This window comes from Phalacrocorax carbo, chromosome 7, assembly GCF_963921805.1.
Source record: "Phalacrocorax carbo chromosome 7, bPhaCar2.1, whole genome shotgun sequence".
NCBI lineage: Eukaryota > Metazoa > Chordata > Aves > Suliformes > Phalacrocoracidae > Phalacrocorax > Phalacrocorax carbo.
In genome coordinates, this window is record NC_087519.1 from 52,448,992 (window position 1) to 52,474,444 (window position 25,453).

Sequence of the window (25,453 nt, forward strand, 5' to 3'; positions counted from 1 at the left end):
ACCTCAGAGGGGAGAGAGGGGCTGAGACTTGGAAGAGACCATTGCCTTCTGTGGTGGTTTCTCCGGTGCAAAGCGTGTGAGCCGACCGCCCGGACATACGCGCACGGGCATTTATCCCCTCTGCCGCTAACGGCCGGTCACTCCTGTAAAATCGCTAGGATTTACTGGTCTATGGATGGGTTACCACCAGTTCGGAACGAGAGCCGTGTTTTCCTTCCGCTCCCCCCTTCCTCCTTCTGTGGTTGCAGCTGTGTGTGGGGAGGGGTCTACATGGGTATGTGTGTGTCCATTCTTTCTCCTCCGACTCCAGCGCCGGCAGAGAGCGCAGATGGAGCTCACTGGGCTACTTGTACATTAGACGTAATAGATTCAACATACAAACCGCATTTAAGCTCTAAATGTCAAGTAACTGCCTTCCATTGCAAATATTTTATAAACAGAAATGCTGTTTTGCTTTTTAGAAAACACACTAGCCCAATAAATATTTAAACGATTCGTTCCCAATTCACAAAAGCAATTATAAAAGAACAGTGACTCAAGATCTTATAATTAAGAGAATCAGGATCTGCTCTGTCGGCCATAGAAAGCGCAAGCGGGACCGCAACACGGGCTCAGAAAATAGCCGCTTAATGTTTTTTTGCTATAGGAATAATATTTGTCTCAATAAAAATGCCGTTTTCAACTGAGTAGCTTTAGCTGTTTATTTAAATTATTTAGATGCAATATAATTATGCCCATGAAAGGTCAGTTATCATCACTGGAACTTGGCTGTTGTGCAGCATTTCCACCGACGGATCGTGTACTGCGTTTCATTGCTGACTGACAAAAGCAGTGAAACAGCGGTTGGGGCTCATGGAGCAGGAATTTGATAAAGATGCAAAGTTTGCTGCCTATGAGATGGTCTTTTTACCCCTTTAATTTGTGTTCCTGCAAGCCCTTGCTGTGTGCAAGTAGCAAGCAGTAGGGCAGCGCAGCGGGTGCTGAGGACAGGGCGCGTCGCAGGAGCTTTGCATTTGGGCTGGCCGTAGTCCGCTCCCGCGGAGTAAATGCGAAGAGGTGGCTGCGGCGCGTTAGCCGCGCTGCTGGTGCTCCTCCACTGTTGCAAAAGAATCCGTTTTGTGCGTTCAGAGCCTGTTACACGAGGGGAACCCAAGTGTGGCATGCTCAGGAGATGGGCTGCGAACGTGAGCTTGGGGTCTGAGCTCCCCAAAGCTGCTTTCTCTGTTGTGCTCATGCAGGGAGGAGGTTTGCCCTTTATTTGTTATTTCTTCTTTTGGAGGTTGTAAACTGTCTTTTTTGTGTGTGTGTGTATTTAAGAATATAAATTGTGTCTCTTTGGCTGTGAAATAATTATAAGCTATTAAAAGCATGAGAAAATATGTTGGACGATTCCAGAAATAGATTCTTCTTTCATAAGAAATATTTGAAGTGAATGAGAGAGGTTGCCTTAAGCACCAAGTCCTGCTGGTTTAAATGGGCCCACTACCTCGCCACTGAACCCCCTTTTCGTTTCTCTTTTCCCCTTAATGTTTATGTTTCTGTACTTACTGAGGCTCACGGTTCTGTTTCTGCAGATACTTCCCTCTGCCTATATTTTCCTTATCTCTGTCTTCCACGTGCTTGGTTTTACATCGCATCTAAACAGAGCGCTAGTTCATAACAGAGCTGTCGCTATATATTTATATTCTTTTTAATGGTTTTCTTTCTAATTTCTGTATTTAACTTGCATTTTTCACATTTTAATGTTCTTTAATTTCTCATTATTATTACTTCATATTATACAAGTGTCTGGATTTTTATAGATCCTGAACCAAGGTTTCATCTTCGTAACAGAGTTTCTAATCACGTCTCTATTTTTCAGCTCTGCCTTTTCCCTCGCATGGGCGTGCCTTTTGCCTGCCTCTCTTCTACTGCCATCATCAACTGCTGTTTTTCATGTAGTTTTTCCTCTTTTCCTGTTTTGTGTTTTTAATTCTCTTTTTTTTTTTTTAACCTTGACTGCTCTTTCTGTCCATATTGAGTCCATTGGCAAAAGCCTGAAAGAAATAATAAACTGCTGCTGCTGGCAGAAAACTCACCGGGAAAACTGAGCGGTTTCTTTATCTTTTACGTGACATTGGCAGAAAGAAGTATGTGCTGGTAGAGCACAGCTTGATGCACAAGGGGGTAACTTATACAAATAAGCCCAAGTGGTTGAAATTAGAATATTTGGAAAAATAATTATATTACTGACAATATTTTCTCTGTAGAGGTTTAGTTTGGTGGTTTATGGAGATTGGATGGGCTACAAAATTTGAGGGAAGATCAAGGTTGAAAATAATTTGGAACTTCTACTTTCAGTCTTTCAGACGGGGCTTATCTCTGACATCTTCAGACACGCTGCAAACATCAGGGTTCAGAGCTTGGAGTTACCTGGAATCAGAATATATAGGGAATCTGGAGTATACAGAAAAGCCCGACGCTAATGTGCTGTTAGAATATGCAGTCAACTCCTTAATGTGTGTAATTCTGTATAAATTTGGTAAGGTTCATAAACTTAAGCTGCTTTGTGAGAACAAGAATTGTAGAAATCTGACCTTAAGTTATTTTCGTAACTGTATATGATTTTCAGATTTTATTCAGAGTGTTGTATTTGTGTTCCAGTGAAACAGAGCGTAGTATCTGACCAGGGCAAGGAGGGCAGCGGTTGCGGCAGCGGGCTCGTTTCCTAGGGGTTCGGCAGAGCCCCGCAGCCACATCTCGATCCCTTCAGCTGGGCCTTTTCAAATATGGAATGTGTTACTGTGGCCACATGATGAGTTATACATATAAAAAGAAAGAACATGGACCCTACCTTTATATCAGGGTAAAGTATCAAAACGAGTGTTGACTCTGGGGGAAAAATAAACAACCCAAAACAACCCAGGTAGAGCTTACGTTGCTGTGATAAAAAGAATAGATAAAAAAGGGATATGTATTAAAGTATATATAAATCAGATAGAGATTTAGAATGGGGTATTACCATTGCTACGGCGCTATTAGGATCAGTAAGGGAGCAAGGCTCTGTTATAAAGTCTCCAAAGGGGGAGGCAAGAATGGTAGAAATGCTTCGAGGGCTGGGGCAAGTTATGGTACGGTACGGGCAGGGTCAGTTTCAAATGCAACTGAAAGGTTGAGGAATTTATTACTCCCAGCAGCTGGAGTTTCCTACAGCAACACAAACTAAGCCAGCGGACCGAGGAGTGAGGCACACAGGGAGCGCTCACAGGACGCGTTACCTTGGCGCAGCCGTGTTGGTAGTGATCTGTCTCTTCAGCCACAGTAACTCACAGTGCTGAATAACTGACGGAAGGGAAGACTTTAAACTGTTATGGCTAGTCCTAAAGGGATCTTGTGACTAGCCTGAGACAGTCTAAGAGCTGGATTGTTTCTGAATAAAGAGGGGGCTGGATTAAGGAAGAAGAATTTTTTGGCAGTGACAGGTTAGCGGTTGGACTCGATGATCTTAAGGGTCTTTTCCAACCTTAACGGTTCGATGATTCTAAGAAATTTTTTAAGGAGAAACCTGAAATGAGGCAAATGTGGAACAGAAGCAAAGCACAACTTCAGGAGTTAACTACCATAAAAAAGGTAGGCTGCCTGCTCCCTCACGCCTTCAGACTGAAAGCGGCTGCCTTCTGGTGTTCTGGCTAGAGGAGGAGTTGTGTTTTGGTGGAACTCGGGTTGTTGGGATCGCTGGTGAACTTGCGTAGCCAGCTGCACACAGGAGGCCAGAGCAGCCTCCCTGACGTCCTTGAATCCGGAGGATCGATAAACGTGGAGAAAGAGGATGACGTTTATTACTAGCAATTAAGGAAATCATGTCTCTGGTGTAGAACGCCTTCGTGGGAAAGAGCGATTTGAGTTGCCTGTCTGTGTTTGTAGACAAGAAGCATATTCTAACAGTATAAAACGTGCGGTGGGAGAGAGGTTGACGAAGCCGCCTCAGTAGCACCCAGCTCCTCTGGCCTAAAACTCCTCTGAGAATGTGTCACCGCTGTGAGCACAGAAAAGAAGCCAGAGGAGGTTTTTTTTCAGTATCCAGCCTCAGGAAATACCACCACCAGGTTTGTTTTTTGAAAACCGTTGAGAGCCTTGATCATGATTTAGTCTTTTGGGGTTGGGATTCAAGAAAAAGCCATCATTTCTGTCCTAAATTAACTTCTAGTAGAGCAACAAAAGCTCTGCAGGCCAAACCGCTGCTTCTTTAAAATGTTCGCGTATTAACATTTTTTCCACATCCATTAAATGAAGATGTTGTTCTAATGTGTAAATATCTGTATTTATTTTAATAATTTACTGCCCTCATAAATATTCATAACCTTGGCTTTTTAACTGTCATAAAGTTTAGAAATGTGGATGCTTGCCTGTTTATGCAGAGGTTATTGGCAGGCACTTACGGATAAGAATTTACTAAATGGAAAATATTAAAGATCCGCAGAATAACGGCAATTTGCAAAAAGGCTTCTAGTTAATAACTGCATTAGTTTTAAATAAGTTTACTTTGGAAAAAGTAATTTCACTTTTCTGCCTGCATTGTTTATTTCTTTCCCTCTGGTGCAGTTTATGGCTGGCACATGTAACTGTGAAGATTACGTTTAAAATCTCCATTTAACTAGGACTCTCTCTCACCTCCCCTCCTTCCCTTCCTCCCTGTACGTATACACACGTGTGTGTGTGTATGTGTGCACACATGAATATACATATAGTGTGTGCATATAAACATGTTGTATAAACTACATTGAACAAAAAGTTTCTTAGGGAACTTCAACACCTTATATACATTTTGATATTAAGGACTCTGGTTTTGTGTGGTTTTTTTGTTTCGTTTTGTTCTAGGGTGGAATTTTTCCAAGGCACCTAAAATCTTTATATACCCCTTTCCCACGTGAGTGCTGTGGGATTTTTAGTGACATTATATCCCCTCCCAAAGCCCTTCTTCAATATTCAAGCCATAGGTGTACGTAGTACGGATAGAAGTTATAGAAGCATATAAAACTAGGCCTGGAGATCTGCATCTGAAGGGATCGTCTGGTAACATCCACTTGAATAGAATCCTGTTTCTCAGCTTTTCTCTAATTTATCATCTTTTTAAAATCTCATCTCGATTTCCAAAACCCTGAGAGTTCTTGAATAATCCCAGCGGAATTCACACTGATTGATAAATCAGATTTGTTGATGCAGAGTTTGCTCTGCAGCCAAATTATATTCCTACAAAATATGCCAGTTCTTACTTTGTCTTCAGTGAACTGCTAGTTGCTTTGTGGTCCCTGTTCGTTAGCCCTTGTGTCCCCTGAGTTTATAGGAGATTCCCTCCTTCAAGGCAATTCCTTTTATTGCTGTTCCTCATCCTTTTCTCCCCCCCCTCAAAGATCAGGTTTACATTGCTCATGTTCTTAACCTTCCCCCTCCTCAGTTTCATTAAACTGCTGGATATAATCTAGTCTGAAGGCGGCTGCCTTTTAATTTCTTTCTCTACTTCCCATGTAAAAAGAATTCTGTACCAAGGCCTTCAAAACTTTTTCCGGACAATGATCCGTACCAAAAAGCTGTTTATGTAATTTATGCTTTACACTGCCGTCAGCCCTGTGTTTTGAATGATTCTTTTAGTCACCTGGTCACCTCTTCCTGATTTCATGACTCACGGAATGATGCACAAGCTGTTTTGCTCTTCAGTGATTACTGAGAAAATTTACGTTGGTTTTGAAGAAAGACCATGGGTCTTCCTTCATCTGAAAGTATATCACATTTAAGAGGTTGGTAGGCATACTTCTGGGTTGTATTCCTCCTGCTTTGACTGATAATGGTGCTTTCTTGTCCCTTTGAACAGAAGGAACGAGCTAATTAGAGAAGCCCGGAGACACCCTGCCTCGAAATCATAAATCTGTTCTAAGAAATCCACCCCCAGCCCACTGAGGCCACGCACCTGAGTTAAAACAAGCAGGCTCTCTGCGCAGATTTATCGCGCCATGCTTCGTCCTGAAGACGTGTTCTAAATTTTTATTGGCAAACTTTATTTCAAACATAGCTTTAAAAAAACAGAAGTACTGATTGTGATGCATTTTTTCCCTTTGTGTTAAGGTACTGTGGGAAAGAAAACTGAGAAATGATGCTGACTTGAGAGTCGATGGCTAAAAAAAGAGATGTCAAAAGAGTGGTTTCGTATTGCGGATTGGAACCAAATCACGCTGAGGTCTGTTGCTCAGTTCCTAGAAGGCTGTTACTACCCAGAACAACTTGAACTGAGCACGTCAATTTACCTCATACTAAATCCAGCCTTTGAAGGAGGACGTGCTGTGTGACCTGCACCACCTAAAAGCGAAACAGTGCCAGTGCACTTACAAATCCGATCCCTGTCTGTCCAGTTGAATATGAAATAGTTGACAAAAATTTGCTTTCTTATCTTTTCAGCCAAGTAATAAATAAAAGTAGAGCGAGAATTCCTCCTTTATACAGGATAAATGGGAGAAAGTAATTTGCTCTTGTAAGCAGTAAGAAGAATATGTGAGGGGTGAGGTAGGAGAAAAGCAATTGATGCCTGGAATTGTAGCACAACTTGTCAATATTTTCAAGCAATTAACATTTTGGTTGCATCAGTAAAAGGACTTTTGGTTATTACTCATTTTCTTTTCGATTACAAACCCCTGGATTTGTTTGAATGGAAGGAGAAATGTGCTATTAGCAAAGTAAACAAGGGGACATGTAAGTTAATGAGCAAAAGTAGATATTGATTATTCTGCATTTCTGATGCCTCAGAATTTTCCCTTAACGGTTTGAGCAGTCGCTGCCACTTTGCAGACATGGTTGTATTCCCAGCTCTAGCTCCTGTTCTCTCTTTCTCTTCTGGACTGATACAGAAGCTCCTGAAGTCCTACTGCTGAATCAAACGCGGAATTCTCGGCTATTCGACTGGGTACATAATCCTGTTATCTTCAGTAACGCTGAACACTTAACTTTCTCATGGGAAAATAACTCTAAATATTCATATCCTCAATTGGGTGTTTAATTGCACGTTCACTACATATATTAAATGCATCCTTTGAAGAATTAGTCCGGCTCCTATTGTGAATTGCTATTTCTTGAGGGAAAGGGCTGACCGTTTTATAGCAGGTCTCCTCCTTTTAGTACAATAGGCTTAAATTGAGTGAGACAGTGAGTGGCTTCCATTCAAAAATGGAGGATGGCTGACTCATAAAAATATCATTCTGGAGTCTTCAGAAGCTCTTGTCGGATTTTAGAGGTGTGAAGCCCAAGCATAATTTTCTATTTTATCAAGCCCTTAAAAAGTGAGTAGTAAATGCAATCGTCCAATTTACTGTCTGAGTGCTCTGCGCTGATAAATGGTGCAAAGTCAAGTGAAATGGCTTTGCTGTGAGGCAACTGTTCTAAAGCAGAGCTGAGCAAAGAAATCCGTTGCCTCAGTTTGAACCTCAGAGCTCTGAATCCACACAGCTGATCAGCTACTCGTCTGCAGGGCAATAGGGAAGACTGACGCACTTTGTCTTTGCATCATAAAATCTAAACCTTCTAAATTTGCTCTTTCTGCAGATGCACTAGCCATACTTCTGTATGTATCAGTCTTGGCACTTTTTCTCCTGCTCCCATAGGGAAATAGAGGCATTTTTTTTTTCTACCTGAGCTGCTAATTGGGCTGGCCCTTCAGATTACTTGAGCTTGGACTTCACAAAAGAGCCACTGACAGACAAATTATCTGGGCCTTTTTTCATCTCGTGTGTTTCCAGCGCACACTGTTTGATTTCAACAACGGCTGAGAAAGCAAAAAAGAAAATGGAAGATACAGGAGCTTTGAGTAGAGGTGAGGAGTGAATGTATAAAATCTTAGCCTGCCAGAATAGCTCTCTGCCTTTCGGTTCTCTGACAGCGTCAGCCGCTGGACTAGAGGAAGCAATGCAACCCGTGCTGGTAAATCTTCAGAACTGCCCACTTGAGCAACTGGGCAAAGGGTAATCACAGACCAGTTCTGTACATGCTGGTTATTTTATATTTTCTGGAATAGTGACCAGAGGACGAGGTGGTCTTTCTTCAGGCAACAAGTGTGTTATAAGTATTCCCCTCGTTCTGTAGGGGGTTTGAATTGCATGGCATGTTCTCTAGTAGTTACTGGTTTATTATTTTATCAAAAAGAAATTATGGCTATTCTTGGGCCTTTTAGGCCTTTTTTTTTCCCCCTTGTTTTGCAATAATAAATTAATAATATTTACATGTCTGTGAACTGATCTGAAAGGTATCAAAAGTCATTATTGTTGAACAAAGTATTTGTGTAAAACTTTAAGAGATTACAGAAGAAGAGAAGTAAATACTTCTGTTTCTAGAATTAGTGTTTGATTTGATAAACCAGGATGTCACCGATGATTCAACCGAAGAATGATTTTCGTGCCTTGTGGCTCTTCTTTCTGTCATCTGTCCTTTAAAGTGTGGCTAAGTTAACACAGTTAAGAAAAAAATGGTTCAGTAACGCGGTGGGTTCTCCAGCACTTTGAAGTTAGTCCTGCAGTACAGGAAATATAGCCAGATCCAGACCTTGGTTTGATTTGCATTTGTTCTGCATGGCTGTAGAGGCTCAGCCATGAGAATTGGTTCAGAAAATCGACATTTGCAATTTCTGTATGAAAATCTGAACCCTGCCCTTTCGAATACACCCGTCGTTTGCATTGCGATTGGAACTTTGAGTCGAAACGTGGTCTTGCTGGGTGCTGACAGCCAGCCTTTTCTTTGGCGTCAGTGCAACTAGGGTTTTGTACTTTAGATCCGATAGCCTATGGAGGGCTTTTATTATTTTCCGTAGGGTTATTTGAGGCATTCTTTTCAGACCTTCTCTAGCTGGATTTTGCACAACATAGCTGGATAAAAATATGCAACTGCTTGTCTTCAGGATTTTGGGAGGTCTTTTTTTTTTGCGGGGGTGGTGGCTCTTAGCACGATATTGTTTCATTTTCTCCTTCTTTACATAATGCTGGTGAAGCCGTAGAAACCAGAGTCAAAATTTCACTCTCAGCTGTTTGGGCTTCTTGATGCTTGTGCATGAATTCCAAAAGAAAAACACCAAGTCTATCATTAAAAATATAATTGGCACCCTCTTTGCAAGCGCAGCAATAGCCACTTGGAATATTTCGATTCGATTGCCAGAACATTAAACTAACCTTCTGTGCAGAAGGCAATTCTTCCACAGTGAACATATTTTCACTTAACAGGAGAAGATTGTGCATGTCAATATGAGAACTCAGGCATTTTAATTTCGTCTTTAGGTCTGAGTAATTCACAGACAGCAACAGGCACAACGAAATTAAACTTATCTTTTCTGTTTTCTTTAGATCTAGCTCTAAGTAAATGGCAACCTGCTTTAATTTATATGTTATCCTACTATATTCTTCTGGTTTTAAGTGGCTTTGCGTTTTGTGTGGGGGTTATTATGGAGTTTTTTGTTGGATTTGTTTTGGGTTTTTTTTAGTATTGGATTCATTCAAAGCAATTTCCTGAGAGCAATTAGTTTTCCATATTTTAAGCTGGAGTTCTGATCATTCATGGTGATTATGGAGTTTATTCTTATTTAAAAAAAAAAAAGCATTGGTTTTGATGCTTTTTGATAGAAATGCTCAATCAGGGATGTTGCATACGAAAGGATTTCTGAGCTTCTTGATGTTCATTGGGAGAGAATAAAAATGCCGTGAGCACAGTCACTGTAACCTTAAGTTAAAATTGGTGGGGGCTGCTTTCCTAAATTGGCTTAGGATGCCCTATAACAACTAGTAACATCTTTCATTAATGCTTCCAGATTTTACATTACTTTTACGCTTCAAATTTCTCTAAAAATCAGTTTTTTCATCAGATTAAAAAAAAACCCCAAGCCACCAAAGCAAACAGCCCACCACCACCACCACATTGTTGCTGACGATAGCCTTGTAATTCTAAGTAATCGTAGTACGTGCATTGGCTGAGATCTGTCAGCACGGTCATGTCTAGATTCGGAAGGTATTTTAGGCAGAAGACAGAGCATTTGCATTTCATGAAGGTTGGAGGAGTTCCTGCGCTGGCAGTTGAACCTGTTATTTGTGATTTTCCACTGCAACTTACTATGCAAGCATCACAAGAACTCTTACCACGCAGCTTCAGAGGGGACCTTGAGGTGACCTAGAGAGACCACCCTTTCAATAAGGAAGCATATTTTTCACTTCTAAATCAATCTTGGTTTTCCCTAGAGTGGGAACTGAGTGTATTGCCTTTTATATCAGTATTCAGTTATAGATGATGGTTTTATGATATAAAATGTCCATTGAGGAGCTGACCTGACAACTCATTTCGGTTCAGGCCTAGCCTACTGTGATCTCAGAGGAAATAAGATAATATTTAATCCACTTAACCACCTGACCATGTCCCATTGCTGTTTGTCATGTTATAGAGTATAACAGAAAAATGCAAGTCCAAATCTGCTAGTTCAGGTGATTCTTGGATTCCAGGTTTAAGAAAACTTTATGACAGATCAGAAATTAATTAGTCCTGTGCCTCTGGCTGCAGCAGGCATTGCTGTCTCTGTAACCATGTGTGCCATCTTTGTTGCAGGTTCTGTTAGCAATGCGGTTGATCACGTAGATTTGTGATAACGTTGGGTCTGCTGTTGCCAATATCTGAGAAATGTTGGGTCTTATGCAGGCTTTATGGGCTCTTTCTGAGCCTGGCAACATTAGTAGTCTCCGCTGTAAGGTGGTGTACGTGAATTATCAAAATGCAATACAGGGAAGACATTTGGAATGCATTAGAATTGTGACCTATCCTCCTTTTCCTGCATAAGAACTGTATGATGCAACAATCCCATTCTAAACAGTGTGTAGATATCTTTCTTGGTTTGAAAGATCTAGGAAATAGTCTGAGTATCATATTTGCACGGTGCTTCACACCTGGCATTAAGGGGAGCATCTTTAAAAGGTGGCTTTTGCCCTAGCCAACAAAATGGGGTTGGGAGGGTGATACAGAGTGTGATAGAAGTACAGAGTTTTTCGCTACAGCATATTTAATTTAAATTTTTGTTCCTTTTCGGTGTAATGCAATTCCATAGAAATTAGCTAATTACGAGAGCTTGAGGTCTTATCATATTAAAAATATGCACGTGAAGCCATCGTACCCAGAAACTTCTTTTGTGTTCCACATTGTCTGTACGTTGTCATTGGTTTGCAAACGCCTGTAGTGTTTTGTATTCCTCTGCACAGCTTTGCATGTATCTTTTTCTGAAAAACTTGTACCCTTTGCAAGTGCAAAGTGGGTCCCACGAATATACTTTGCATTTTTAAATGAGATTTTTATTAAAATGATAATTTATTGATTTGTATTGTTTGCAAGTAGACCCGACTGGGATGAATTTTGACGTGACTGACATGCAGATTCATTGAACGTTGCAAGGACTAGGTCTGATGTTCCCTCTCAGAGTGCTTTATTTTCTTTGAAAAATAAATCGTTTCAAGGCATATGGATCCAGAAGATTAAGGTTTGCTTCTGACCTAGCAGAAGCGCAGAATTGTTCAGCGCTTAGTGATAGCAGTGCTAACAGGGGAAGAGTAGCATAAATGGCCTATTTATCTCTTTTTCTGTTCAGCAAACAAGCAGAATAAAACTTGGGGTAAGTTATTAAATTTTGGGGAAACCTATGTTTTAATGCCAAAATTAGTTTGATAATATGGCAACGTTTATTTCTCACTAGAGAGGGAACCTTGATACAGTGAGGTTTCCAGCATTCTGCTGGAGAATTCTTCTCCAGAAGAATGTAGAAACACAGCCTTATTTTTAAGCCCATTAGAACTCCCTTGGTTTAATATAAAGAATGTATTTAACCGTGCTGCTCAGCACGTTTTATGGGAGCAAGTTCCCTTTAGCAAAAGAAGCCTTGTCTGGTGTTTATTCAGGTAAAACTCTCATACGATGATAAGGTCATGGCCATAGCATAGGACTGTTATTGTCACCATAAACTGTCACGGTGACATGCACAGGCAATCACTCATCTAGAATGATCGTCTGCTTAGTCTTCTGTCAAGAAGTTCTTGACGACCAGAAAAAAGTCTCCATCTTTTACTACGAGAACATAAGAAATGGCCTCTGTCAGCCTGACGCCCTTACCTGACATGGCTCGTGCTTAGGGGAAGCGTATGAGTTACAAAGCAAGTCCTAAGTATTGTTTTTCCTTTGCTATACCTTCCCCAAAATGGCAGTCACTGGTGGCGTGACTGCCCGAAGGGGAGAATGTGTCTGGACTGATTTAATGACCATCGTGAATACTCCGTGAATTGGTATATTCTGCTTCAGAGACTGTTTATGCTTACCTCTACGGTATCTTGTGGTGATGAGTTCCACTACATACATACCTGCGATTTCTTAATACAGAATTGCACGTTTGGGAAAGCCTGTATTTAGAACTCTGGCAATGCTTTATCGCTTTGTACAAAACAAAAATGGATATCGGAGCCTACCCGCACAATATTCCAGCTCCAGTCTACGTATGAACAGACCAGAGTAAATGATAGAAATCTGAAGGTACCAGCTGCAGCCTAATCACTTGTCTTCGCCCTTTAGGGATCTTGGAAAGAGATTTCTCTTGGCCTCAATATTAATAGTGTCCTAAGGACTAGTGCTTCAGAGGTCTGTGCTCCTTAAACACGTAACACCCAAGCAGATTCTAAGCTTTTTTTCTGAAATTAATTTAGTTCGTGTCTCATGGCCGAAGTCTGTTACATGGTGATTTTGTTTACCTCTGAAGATGTTTTTTTCCTCCTAGTATTTATAAATATCTCTAACAGTCCTGTTATCGTATTCTCTGACTACATTCCAAGAGGGGAAGAAATAATCCCCCAAAAACAGCACACACACACACCCCCTCCCCCCCCCCCCCAAAAAAAAAAAAGCCCCCAAACCAGACCAAACATATTCAATGGCAGATATGTTTCTTGTCTGTAAAGACAAATCAGCACTTCCTTTTATATCTTCTGGTTTTGACTTCAGTCTTTGGAATGGGACCGTGTTAACAATTCAGTCAATTTGATAACAAATGGTACGCATTCACTTTGGAAATCAGTTTACTAATCGTTATTTTTGGACAAAGCTATATATCTCACCTGGGGGGGGCGGGGGGGTTGGTCTCTTCTCCCAAGTAACGAGCAATAGGACGAGAGGAAACGGCCTCAAGTTGTGCCGGGGGGGTTTAGATTGGATACGAGGGAAAATGTCTTCACGGACAGAGCGGTCAGGCACCAGCACAGGCTGCCCAGAGAGGGGGGGAGTCACCGTCCCTGGAGGTATTTAAAAGACATATAGACATGGCACTTCAGGGCATGGTTTAGGAGGCCTGGGGGTGTTGGGTTGGGGGTTGGATTCTATGATTCTGTGATCTGGTATCAGGACATCCCGTCACCTCAATTTCCTAGCTGAAACCATCTGGGATTTTTATGCTGATGGATAATACATGAGTGTTATTGCTTCGTGAAATTTAGGGGAAGAAGTATGAAGTGAAGTGATAATGTCTGTGTTACAAGCGTGATGATATAAGGCTTTGGATTTTACTACTGTCTGAATAGAACTCTTGTACTTATTAGTAAATGTATGTGTTATAAATTAATTTGAACAACACAAGCTGCATATAGACCTAGAAAGCATATGGCTATGGAAATTAATCATTGAATAAGTAAGCAATATACCATAATTTCAGCAATATTAAAGAAAATAAATACATGGAGGATATGTCACAGGCAAAACATTTTTTAAGTAAAAAACAAGTGTGTTCTCTAAATTCTTCTCTTCTAATATGTACTTCATCTGCTACTCCTGGAGGGAAATAAAGAAGCGGGTATCCTATTGTAAAAGAGCTGTTTGTATATTGCTCCAAGTATCCGCAAACTAATGTAACATCAGCATCAGTACAGTTCAGATCCACCTTCTACGCCCTTGCGCCTGTGACCCTAGAAAGCTTCATATCTTCTTTTTGCATCTGTCTCAAAAGTGGGGCCGAGCGAGAGCGTTAGGAGAGAACTGCATCCGTCAGAGGTTGGTAAATTCAGAACTGTGAGTGTAATTGAGCAAATGGCTTGAGAGGATTTCTCAGACTTTGCGTTGTCACCTGATCTCTGGTCTCAAGTGTGTCCCTCTGCTAGAACAGAGATACGAAATATCTTTCTTGAAGCATTGTGTTTCACAATCAAAACATTTCAAAGCATACAAAAAAGTTGAAATACCTTTTCCCCCCCCTAAAAAATATTAACACCCCCCCCCCGATTAATGCTGCATGTAACAGAGAAATAAAAATAACTTTATTGACTACTTTGTTGTTAAAGAGCCAGCTGAGTAAATAAGTCAATCCACGAAGACTGATCGTTACTTAACAGTGCCTTCTGTTTTGTTCCCTAGCAAAACTGCTCAGGTCTTCAGAAAAAGACATGGCAGTAAGTGTTTTAAAAGATGCCAAACTCAAAGAATAGAAGAATTCAGGCTCATTGTTGGAAAGCAGACCTCTTTGCTGCTTTATCTCAAGACATTCTGCCCTCATTTTGAAGGCAGTCATGAAAGTTCTTTCTCCAGCTGGGGTAAAATAATCAGTTCATTCTCATAGACTGTGCTTATCCACTTGTCTAGAAACCAGTACGAACCTGTTGACTTAGTGCCCTGTTTTACAGCGTGTTTTCCGTCACCAACTTGTTGACATGGCTTTTGAAAGAGGGGTTTTACAGAGATGGGAGCACTCAGGAGGAGTTACACAAACATTTGTACTCAAATCCAGAGAAGATTTTAGATGGCAAGCCTGGAACGTACCATCAGTGACTGTGAGCTGCAATTATTATAAACGTTTCTAAGGCAGACTTCAAAGTCTGAAGTTATTTTCTAACAATCAAAGATCATCTTATGGGGTGTGAAGAGCTGAGCTATGTTAGAGGAGGTTTTTACTGTCAGAGCTGCCTTCTAAATGCAGTATCTTCATGGAATGTCACATGGACAGATCATTCTCTTCAAAAATCTTGTCTGAAAGAACAATTTAATAGATGCTGGCAAAACCCCAAAGAGGTAAATTAGATTTTAAAGCGCTGTCATCCTGCTTCAACTATCTCAACAGAACTTAGCTAGTCAGTGTCTCGTATTGGCAGGTAGAGTCTTGTTGGAAAGACGGGCATTAATTCATTTGTTTCTCTGTTGGTCTAAGCTGTCTCTACTTCTACAGTTGACTATTCTTTATATACATTGTCTATTTTAGGATTAATCTTGAGCATTTACTATCAAAAAGAATCATAAGGCTTATACGTATATTAAACGTATTTCCATTTCTGAGAGAATTCAGTTCATTACACATAAAAGGTTACAAAGCCTGACTCTTTTAGTTTTTTACCAGTTTAAGTTTACTGAAATTGAGTGTTATGTTAGTGTAAAGCTGGTGCAATGAAACACAGACTTAGACACAATGATTTCAGTAGCTATTAATATTCTCAATATAATGGATGTAGTTGCATTTTCCATTAGTAAGTGATGCAAAAGTAAGGTGGCTGTGTACACCTGAACTGGCTTTCTTTTCACCTTTCTGACCAGTTGCAAGCGATGGTAAGTACAAATATTAGTCATTACCGCTAATCTGTTGCCAGAGAAAAGGAATTAATGAGTGAGAGCAGAAATTCCTATTTATGCCGTCTTCGTTCCTTGTCTCAGTTGCAAAAACGTTGCATGAGAAAATTCTTGTCTGGACTTGGAACTATTCCCTGATTTTCTGTAGATTCCTGTGCTGCGCTAAACACCAGCAGAAGGGAGTGCCGACATTTGTCTGTCAGACCATTCATTCATTGCGTGGCCTTGCGGCATAACATCGTGTTGTGCTTGAGCTATTATTTGGGCTTGGGGAGGTGGGGGGTGGGTTTTTTCCCCGAGTAGAGTCATGTATGCTTTAAAGACTTTTACTGAAATTTCTGTCTCAAGAGAGTGGTGTAACAGAAATTGATTGATCGTGGGTTTCACTGTATTTCTTTTTCATTCATCTTCTAACTGCAGGATTCTGTGTTTATGTCATTTAGAAGTCAGTTCAGTGGAATTCTAGGAGCTGTAAGCAGTGCTGTATCTTTTCAGCAGGCCCATCAGAGGGAACTATTTGTTTTTAATATACGAGGTTTCGAGAGGTATTTTCTTTCGATCTTGCCTTGCTTTCCCCCAAAAATTGTCAGAGAAAGACGAAAATGACATTACTTTGGCTGCTGTCCATGACCTAGCTGAGGAGAAGAGTGACAGGGAGCAGTAGTGTTGCTAGCTCATCTTTGTATGACCTTGTTTTGGTGTTGGGGTCTTCTTTTCCTAATCACTGCATAAAAAACCTTTATGGCAAGAAGTCAGATGTATTTTTCACATTTTATATTTTTCACTTCATTTTTTATGACAAGGCAAGGGCATAATTTTAGATTGATGTTCTGGAACTACCAGTGTATTAGTGTTATTGAAGAAGAGCTGGGGGTTGTTGGCTTTGGGTTTTTTAAACTGATGGTGAATGAATGACTTTGTAGCGCTTTGTGACTGCCAAACTAATACAACTGCCATCCCTGTTCTCATCAAGTACTTCAGCCTTGGACCCCCTTCATGTAGCTCTTTCTACTAGTTCATTTTAGTGAAACAGGCTATTTAGTAGGTCACAGGAGGAGCCGAAGCTCTGTTTTAGTCACGTGATGAGTGGAAAGCAGTGGAAGAGAAAGGACCTAGGAAGAAAAAAGCTGCGAATGTTGAGGTTTTCAGGTGTTGACTTTTGTGTAGATTTCCTGCAGTTTTGCTGTACCCGAGTTATGCAGAAAGTGGTACTTTGGTTTATTACATATTCTGCTGTAGATCCTGATGTTCAATATGAAAGATACACTCGTGATGTGTTCTGTGTAGCGCAGCTCATGAGTAGGGTCTTGTGGAAAAAATTCTAGTTGCTGAAATGTCAGTCGTGAAAAAAAAATAGAAACTAGCCGAATTTTTAACTTCAGGATTTCTAGGGGAGCTTAGGAGTGTAAATTAGTACTGATAGTTTATAAAGAAATTTTATTGCTAAGGTTTTTAATAACTTCTTTAATATTTATAGTTTTTGAAATAACTTCATACACTGGGGCACATTCTTTATGATTGTTTCTTCTATCATTCCTGGTTTGTGACTGGTTTTCTAATAAGGAAGATAAATAAGTTCATTCCGAGTATTGATTTACTTAAAGGCATGCTAACCAAGTAGTTAAACACTGCTTTTTTCCATAAATGAAAGTAAAATATTCATCAACCAATTAATAATATGCAGTTTTCCTAGCTGATATATAGATGTGCCTGAGGCTTACATCTAGCATACTCTATATCATTATATGTTCCACTTAGAAACATAAAATTAAACCAAATGTAAATTTAAAAATACATAACAATGTTATGCAGTATCTAAGGAGACTGCTATATTATGTTCAAGGCCTTATTTTAAAAGCATTAAACCTGGATACGATGTAATACCCCAGAAAGAGTTGAGCAGAGAACACGGTTTGTACTTCAAAAAGAAATAGACTAGCTTTTCGTAGAAGCTTCCAAGAGAATAATTGCAAGAATAATAAAATAAGTGAAAAGGAATCTTTCTGCACAGGTCTATTAAAGGCAGTTGTATTTTAACAATCTAACAGACGTCCTAAGATGCAATTACTTGAGGCAGCAAATGTGTTTTAATTAAAAAAACTATGACTGATTGTTATGTGGGTTGTGAGAACATCTGCTAATATCTTGATAGATACCTCATAACATCTACACTCACGGAGCTAGTAAGTCATAATCCTACTTTTTATCCTGTGGATGGTAGGGTGACTTGGGCAGTTTGCATTTCAACATTACTAACTTTCGGTGTCTGTACTGGAGAAAACTCAAGGTACCCCCAGGATATCCCAACTATGAGATACATGGAAGTTGAGAAAAGATTGTTGAGAGAAGCAAAGATTACGGGTTTCCATTGCATATGATGGGCAATGTGGGGGGATAAGGGAAATACTTACTTGCATTTCTCTCTGCTTATTTACTTCCTTAGTCTTGCTGATTATCTAACCGGTAATTTTAGAAACAACAGAAGTTTTTTTTCCACGTTGCTGTCTCCATTTTTTGTGAGTGCTTTTGCTTTGGTTGGCCATCTGAGGCCACTAAATGTCTAAAGCCTACCTTGTTTAGGAGGAAAAAATCCTACCTTGTTTGTGGAAACCATTCATAAATGCAGGCATTTATGTGGAATTAATGTAAAGGTTGAGTGAATAATGGTAACGAGGAGTTGTAACAAACAGCTGAAATAAATCAAGTGCACAGAAGAGGACACGTTCCTGGCTTTTAGGTACAAGCAACACACAGACCTCTGCTGTTTACTATGTCTAACGTCGTACTACATCTTGTATTAATCCTTCTCTCTTTCAGCCCACCTACTGCTTCTCATAGCAGGTATAGCGTAAGAATTTGAGGATCCCTTTCCTGAGGTTAAGATACAAGTTGCTGTCCCCTTCTACGCTGTCAGTAGATGACTTACACCGCTGCTTAGCCATGGGGGTTTCCCTTACGGACAGAGGACAGTGGTTGTGGCAGTCTGAATGGCTTCAGAAGGCTGATGGTTGCAATGTAAACAGAGATGTAGCTGTTCCCTCCCCGTAAGAAGGGCTGCTTCTCCCTCCATCTGGAAACACGTACCCATGTTACTGATTTGTAAAGCAGAGTACTCGGCTCCGTAGCCTGAAAGTGGAAAACAAGCCTGATGTGTCCTCGCTGATGTTTGATTGCTGGAGGCACGTAGGCAATACACTTTGGCATTTTTATGTTTGTTTTTTTTTTTTTAAGGCTACTATGACACTGTCTGAAGTTTTTCTTGTGAGTATGGCCTTAAATTTAACAAAAAAACTTATAAATGTTGGAGTATGGGGATAACTCACTTAATCAGAGGTAAGTACGGCCAAAACTCAGATTTGGGTGAGTATCTGGTTTGTGACTTCAGTTGAATGTACCTGCGACAAATGACTAAATAACTTCAGGAAAACAAAACTAGCATTTATGCATTCTTCATCTTGAAATTTTCCTGCGTGCTGTCAAGTTACCCATTCTAACGCGACTGCTGTGTGCTGCAGATACCAACCTGCTGGCGGTGGGTTACAGTGCCGGTCTTGGCTGAAGGGAGGGCAGCTCACCGCTGGAAGCAAGGCCAGCGGGAGCGTATTGCCCCCGCTGCCACCCCAGTGCCCTCGCGCGGTCCCCGTCGGGCCGTCTCAGTTTGAATAGCTGGCATTATATTTTGAGGCCAAAACGTGGGAACTGTGGTCTAGATTTTTCTCAAAATACCTGTTCCTTAACTAATGAAGAACTCTCCAAAATCAGAAATGCAAATCCATCTTGGATGGAAGGTAAAGGTTAAATGGACAGGCACCAATAATTTTAAATGACGCATTATATCTTTAATAGCTCTTACTGTCGTGACAGGTAAAATCTCTTAAATACACCTATCTACACTTTATTTGTGGTACTGTTTACTGTGGATGAAGTATTACCCCTCATGAACGTAATCACTTCTCTTTTGTATGACATTTCAGGGTTCAGTTTGTAACTGAAGAGCTAAAAATGGGAGCCACTACTGCATCCAACGGGAGTTCAAGTCCTGTCCTCTGTGTTAACGCAGGGTGGGAGTTTGCTGTAAGGCTTAGGGTACCGCAGTCTGACCTCTGCGTTGAGATAGCGTGTCATTATTGCTGTGGTTAGCAGAAAAGCAGAGAATAAACACCACAGGCTAAATGTAGTTTCCTGACGCATGGGTAATGGCGGCCCTCATCTGAGGGAGACCCCAGAGCCTGCGGCGCAGGAGCCGAGTGCACCAATCAGGAAACGCTCTGCCCTCAGCACGAGCGGGATTGGCTGAGCCTTGCCACGGGCGAGGTAATCCGCCTGGCAACCCAGAAGCTTCCAGAAGTGGAGGGGAGGCCTGTCAGCCTGAGAGGGGCCTGTGAGGGCGGGGGACCACCGCTGGCAGCGGGCTGCCTCGTGGCACATATGTGCGGCAAATGCTGCTTATTCGGTGCAAAGGGAATCAAATTTACCATAGCGAGGTGCCCGCAGCACTCTGGAGCTGGCGGTTGCGGTGGGAAGGGTTTGCTGGTTTCTGAATGTGTTTGCCTTCCTTGTGGGAACCCAGCACGGCGCAGTGCAGAGAGAGCAATGGCATGCTGCACATCCTTCTGTGGAAGTAAACTTAGCTTTGTACACGTTAATGCCAACAGGACACTAAACTATCTTTCATTAGAAGAATAGACATTCAGTATCCTTGAAGAAGGGCTCAGAAACTGACAAAAGGGGAAACTCTCGCCTCAGCTGGGTGAGAAAGTATAAAGTCAGTATCTTTTAACCAAGGACATTCTGGGGCAATTAGAACTTAGAACAACCAATGGGAAATTTTGTGTAACTGATCGGGATGTTTTATGTATGTTGCCAACTTGGTAAAAACTAAGTGTTCTTTGGGTAAACTGTCCTCATTATAATACTAAAAAATCATGCCCGAGGGTCAGAAAGCCCACTACTCAAATAAGGCCCTTACTCTCTGAGTGTGCGTAGTGAATTTAAAAGGAGCTGTACCGTTAGGATGAAGTAAGAGAGACTATCCAGTGATTAGTTGTGGGGTTGAATATTAGCTGATTACTAATGCATTTGACTGTACAAATACCCTGTAGTTTCTTGGTTCGGTGTGCTCAATTTGTGGGAAACCACCGAGCACCCAGGCTTGCACAACCCCAGATAAATCGGCGATGTCTCTCCCCAGTGTGTGGTTAGCGACTCTGCGCACCGGGCGAGGGACCCGCTTCTCGGGCAACGCTTCCCTGAGGCGAGGCCACCAGGTAGTCCGGCAGTGCCAGTGCAAGAGATGTGAAGTGAAGCCAGGTACTCCCGTATGCAACCAAGCTGATACTAAAAGTTGGTCTGCCGTAAATTGTTTGACTTTGTCTCATGACTGGGGTGTCTCCTGGCTGGGAGCCCCTGCTGGGCTCTGAAGTTGAGGCTAGGTGCCCTGAACGATTGCGGCGATCGGAATGGGCTGCTGGAACTGTGAATTTGCAGCCCCCTCACCAGAGGAAACCTTCCATGGGTTTTGTGCCCTGCGTGAGGTGAAGGGTGATGTAAACCTGGCTTTCTGTATGAGAAATGCTGTGTGCTGGTAGCGGTGTTTGTAAATAGCACCTGCTGACTTTACCTCATCTTTCTGCTGGGAGGAAAAATGAATGAGCAAAAACAAAAGTAAGGGGAAGTTGGCAGATTTGACTCAGGCCTGTGACTGTATTGGCTGTTTGGAGCATTTTGGATTAAAAGTTTGGTAGAACGCGTAAAATATAACTAAGGGTCTAATCCCTTTATTCCTGATGATTTACCAAAATTATATCTTTGTGTAATTGTTTTTTGATGACGGATCTTCAGCTCTGTTCTCTCTATAATAGAGTCCGAGCAGCGACTGAAAATAACCATAAACATAATCAGAAACAACAGTTTCAGTATGAACAAGGAAATGCTATTGGCTTTTTGGAGGTTAATCATCTGGACATTCATCCAGTTCATTTTTTTCTTCCTTTTAATGTTTACTGAATATTTAATGATACTTATTATACACCCACCGCTCCTCTACATGCTTATTTAAAAGAGAGTAGTATTTCCTGAAGACGTAGGAATGCAACAGCAATATGGAAGGCTTTGTATTATATACTCATCAAATAATGAAGCATTTTTTCTGGACTGTAAGCAATTCAATTATTTTGTTTCTGAAATAAATTAAGTAAAGCTTATTGAGTCCAATCAGCCCCTGTTTCTAGGGAATTGTAGTTCAATTTCGGTTTTAATTAGATTGAACATTGTGAATTTCTTAGCAGTGGTAAGCAAGATCTCGCAATAAAATATGCACTCAATTTGTATTAAAAGTTCCTAAAATCTAGTGCAGGGAACTGGCAGTATGTCTGGCTTATGTTTAATTGTCCAAGTACCCTATTGTGAAAAATTCCATTTTTAAAAACTGCTGATGTGTAACAAATTATGTTTCTTTGATGAAGCTGTATAGAAGATGAGCAAACAGCAAACAGGAAAAAGTATGGGGCAAAATGTTCAGTTCTTTATAAGCTTAATACCACATTCAGGGCCACGCCATTAAAAATTTTGCTGTGCGAGGATTACAGGATTAAACCAAACTGCTTTTTGGTTTAGAGGTAGGGTGCGGGGGAGTCTCAAGAGGTTTTTCCCTCAACTACTGGCGGCTGTCCAGAGGCTAGTGCCTAGATTTCTAGTCAAACCAGTAGACAACAGGCTGAATTGTGATTCAGCGTATATACATGAAAGCTTGGAAACTCTAGATCCAGTTTGAGTTGTGCTAGTTTATGGTAGCTCTAATTTATTCAGCATTTTATTCCTTTTGTTGGCGTGAGTTGCTCCAGCTTTGCTCCGTAGAAGCTGCTGCTCTTCCCATGCATACTGTGATTCCCAGCGCCACTTGCCTGTCTTGCATTTTGCTTTCCTTCTTCTTTGGTTTTGTGACTGTGTAGTGTCATATGCATGTTCAGACAATGCTTCTGGGCTTCTTTACAAAATGCAGGTACTCTAGACAAGGTGGCCATTCTGCAGCTTTGGAATATAGCGTAGCTGGTAGGAAGTTTAAATGTGGCTCTGTCACAAACAGCATTCCTGGCTACGGGGAGGAATTTCCAGCAGGGATTCGGGCCAGCATCATTGGAATACGTGCGACATGTTAGGACATATTGTGTTTGGGGGGTTTTGGTTGGTTGTTTGCCTCAGAGGATGAAAAGGGGCAACTACACATGCGGTAACGGGTAACTGGTGTATGAGAGGTGGCTGTGAGAAGGCTTGGTGTGCATGTTTCATCACACGAGAGCTTGGCTGCTCTTTCTATTGCAAGAGCACTTCTCGTGGGGCCGAAGGATTCCAAGGACCCCTCGTGTCCACATCGAGCACAAAAACGGAATGAAGTAGTATGGATATTTAATATTGCATCAAATTATTGGGCTGGGGTTGTGGAAACATCTGGCTAAATCGAGGCTTGTCTTACTTCCCTCCAGTAGATTCTTTTTAGTCACAGCAAGAAAAAACAACTTAACTAAGTCTTTTACTTGTAAAAGCTGATGTTCACGAACCTTCACAAATCAGTTTGCTTGTAGCTAGTTGTAATTAAAAGTGTGGTGCCCTTGAATAGCACTTCTCTGTCAGAAGGTTGGAGTTAAAAATACAACTGATTGTAAATTTATATATAAAGTAGCTGCTACTCCTCACTGCCATACTCATATGCAGAATTTCTATGATTAATTTTCTAAGATTTCTTACCCTTTCCTCCTGCTTTTACTCCCACATTCTGTAGGCCGTCCAGGAAATACAAGAGGGAAATCTCCGCTCCTTAGAAGCTGTTTTTTAGATTGAAAAAAGGATGAAATTCTGAAAATTGAAAATTGGGAGTGACAATTTCAATTTGGAAAGTGTTTAATAAAAATGTCTTGAAAAATTCTTAGGTATGCATGTCAGGCTCTTGCCCCAAATAAATGCACTTCATGTTATCGTTCCTCTGATATGTCAAAGTTTTAAGGTCTTGCCATGATGCAGAGCAAGGATTTGATATTTGTATTGTTCATATGTATGGCACTGTATGGCAGGAGTAGTTCATTTAATTCCCGTGCAGTGTGTTTTCCACCTTCCAAAGCCGTTACAGGAATAGCCTGCTATTTATGAGATCACCACTGTCTGTATTTCCAGCTTTTTGAAGTTTTACACAGCTTAATCCTTCTCCCAGTCCTGTTTGTTCAATATAGCAGTAGTGTCATTCCTTAGACGAGAACAATGTTTGAGCTGAACAGGAAAGATGCATTTCTTTTCATCATCCCCATGTAGTCAGCCATTAAACTGGCTATGTCCTCCATCTCTTTTACTATCTTAACGCAGCACCTTGAGGATTGATCAGCAAAAGCCAAAACCTCTTCAGAGAGTTTCTTTTGAATGCTGTCCCTAGATCTCTGTGATGAGAAACATAGAAGCATGATTAAACATTAAGGGCAGTGTTTAAAAATGAAGCTGAAGCCAAAACAGACCTTTGCCACCTTACTTGTTAAAAATATGCAACTTGGAAGAGTTGTATAAAAATTCAGATATTTGTATCTAGACGGGGTTTTTTTCTGCCTTGACTCTTGTTTGTGGTACCACTGCATCTTCACAGTACCCTGTATTATAGTAGGTAATTGAGAGGACAGTGGCAGCTAATTAAACCTGCAGTATGCAATGTCTTATTTTTCTACTCAAGCAATCTGTTTCAGAAATAAGATGTTATGTCAGTGAGGTCTTCCAGCAGTTTAAACGGCACTTTCCCCTTGCTTGGTAATTTTACGTAGTGCCAATTAGTAAAATGAGATGGGAGTTCCTTTCAGAGCGTCATGATTTTAATTGGAACTTCAGTAGAAAAGAGTAATTAATAACTTGTAGGCTGTCCAGCATGTAAAGCTGGGTCTCAGATTAATGAACCGTGTGCTTTGCACTTTGCACTATGAATTGAAAAATGCAGCAGTTAAAACCTGGTTACTGTTATTTGTGTAATTAATGCTGATGATTCCACTGAAGTGTAATTACAATAGGAGATACAGCTTCTGCAAGTTTTTATGAATATGTTTGATTTTGAACAGAGTCGTATATAACAGGTACGTGTGTGTATTTTTTCATGGCTTTTTGAGATATTTTCTCTCTTCCCCAAAAATAGTATTGTATGTATTGTATTGTTTGTTTTACTAATTAGTTTTTCTTGTTTAAAACTTTATTTTTTTGTTTCAATGCTCCATATGTATTATGCTTTGAATATAAAATTCTGCATTCATTTTTGTGTGGGTTACCTAGACGGGGCAGAGGAAAAGGAATGACAATTATATACAGGCAATTAACATATGAGCAGGAATATCCATTAGGTTTTTATTTTATGAATGTGTTATGTCCAGGTTTTACTGTGTTAGCACCTGAATGGACTGGTAGTAAACAGTGCAGTTGTGACTCAGACTTGAGGAAGAGGAAGGTTCTTGGCCTGAGGTTGTATGGAAGAGGTTGTATGCTTGAATAATAACATGGTCCAGTAGGAATTTTGCTCTACTGTCAGTAGCTGGCACTTAAAGGCCTCTGTTGTCTAATGAACTGTGGTGTCATTGACACTAATGCAGACATTGTGTAAAATACAATTTTTGCAGTTGTGTGTGCTGATTTAAGGAGTGCAAACTGCCCTATTAAGCTTTTAAAAATCTCATGCTTAAGCATTGTGTAAGTGCCTGTAACTAAAGAATGCTTAATCTCTCTAGGGTTCTCTTACTTTGCCAGACAGACATATTTTGATACACTTACTAAGGGGGAAAAAAAACCAAACCAAACAAAAAACAAACAGACAAACAATAGA

General features: G+C 40.7%; 1 protein-coding gene across 10 annotated transcripts in view; it reads left to right on the forward strand.

The window, feature by feature from the left end:
* Window positions 1-25,453, forward strand: part of NAALADL2 (N-acetylated alpha-linked acidic dipeptidase like 2) — a 502,547-nt gene that overhangs the window by 280,685 nt on the left and 196,409 nt on the right. The gene's annotated exons all lie outside the window — the stretch shown is intronic.